We start from the raw sequence: 1,725 nt of genomic DNA, 5'->3' as shown, positions 1-1,725 counted from the left end.
TTAAACACCTGAAAGAGGCAGTTATGTCTTATGGGCCTCATGTCTCTTTAATTACTCTGACCATTTTTTAATTCTTTGTGGCCTTGAATTGCATGCCCAGTGAGTGGCAACAATTCTGTCCAGCTGTGCTGTCCAGGAGAGATTATTTGATTTGGAGAGGCGACCTCCAAGAGGTATGTAACCAAATGGTACAGCGCAACATGGCTGTCGGTTTCCCTGAAAAGAACTCAGAAATGCTTACTGGTACGGGAGCCTATGCAGACCTAGGTCAGCAAATTCTTTACGATCCAGCTGTATATGCACAGATCTCAGCAGCTGCTAGCAGGGCGTATATTTGGGGATACTGATAGTGCCATGTCTATAGTTAGATAACTAGCTTTAAAAAATGCCAACAAGTATTGTAAAGAGGTTTTACCACCTCACAAGGCCAAAAGCCTCAATGATTACATTCGCATTTGTAGAGATATAGATGGACACCACATTATGGGACAAGTTATTGCTTCTGCTATGCAGGGAAATAAGAAGGTCAGTGAGGGAGCCAAACCTAAGACATGCTTGGTTGTGGCAAATGGGGTGCACCCTCAAAAGACTAGTCTTCGGCTGGACACCCTTCAAACTTTAAATGGTTTTCAGAGGTTTCTGGGTGGTATCAATTAGATCAGACCTAGTTTAAAAATTACTACTGTGGCGATTCTGCAGGCAGCAGCTGAGGCGGCGGTGGAGGGGGAGGAGGAAGGCAGCGGCTGGGCCGGAGTCCAGCTCCCAAGCAATTTCGGACCTGGAGCGAGCAAGCAAGTGAGTAAGTGTGGGCTTGAAAGCAGCTGTGGGAGCCTGAGGCGTGGCCCGCAGCAGGTAGAGGCCTGCTGAAAATGACTTGAGTATAAAATTGTGGTAGTGGGAGCTGATAGCGTAGGCAAGAGTGCCTTGACGATACAGCTACTTCAGAATCACTTTGTGGATGTATATGATCCTACAATAGAGGACTCCTACAGGAAACAAGTAGTAATTGATGGAGAAACCTGTCTCTTGGACATTCTCGACACAGCAGGTCAAGAGGAGTACAGTGCAATGAGGGACCAGTACATGAGGACTGGGGAGGGCTTTTTTGTGTATTTGCCATGAATAATACTAAATCATTTGAAGCTATTCAACATTATAGAGAACAAATTAAAAGAGTAAAAGACTCTGAAGATGTGCCTATGGTCTTAGTAGGGAATAAATGTGATTTGCCTTCTAGAACCGTAGACACAAAACAGGCTCAGGACTTAGCAGGAAGTTATGGGATTCCGTTTATTGAAACCTCAGCAAAGACAAGACAGAGAGTGGAGGATGCTTTTTATACATTGGTGAGAGAGATCCGACAGTACAGATTGAAAAGAATCAGCAAAGAAGAAAAGACTCCTGGCCGTGTGAAGATTAAAAAATGCATTGTAATGTAATCTGGGTGTTGATGATGCCTTCTATACATTGCTCCGAGAAATTCGAAATCATAAAGAAAAGATGAGCAGAGATGATAAAAAGAAGAAAAAGAATTCAAAGACAAAGTGTATAATTATGTAAATACAATTTGTATTCTTTTCTTAAGGCATACTCAAGTAAAAGTGGTAATTTTTGTACATTACACTAAATTAGTAACATTTGTTTTAGCATTACCTAATTTTATTTTCTGTTCTTGCAGACTTTCAGCTTTTATCTTATATGCTTATTTTAAAATGACAGTGGAAA

General features: G+C 41.7%; 1 pseudogene; it reads left to right on the top strand.

The window, feature by feature from the left end:
- The first annotated feature begins 200 nt into the window (after nucleotides 1-200).
- LOC113838610 lies at nucleotides 201-1,456 on the top strand (annotated as a pseudogene).
- Nucleotides 1,457-1,725: the final 269 nt, after the last annotated feature.

This window comes from Cricetulus griseus, unplaced genomic scaffold (genome assembly GCF_003668045.3).
Source record: "Cricetulus griseus strain 17A/GY unplaced genomic scaffold, alternate assembly CriGri-PICRH-1.0 unplaced_scaffold_1, whole genome shotgun sequence".
NCBI lineage: Eukaryota > Metazoa > Chordata > Mammalia > Rodentia > Cricetidae > Cricetulus > Cricetulus griseus.
The sequence above is the reverse complement of the archived record's forward strand: the minus strand, read 5'-3'. Positions and strand labels throughout refer to the sequence as shown.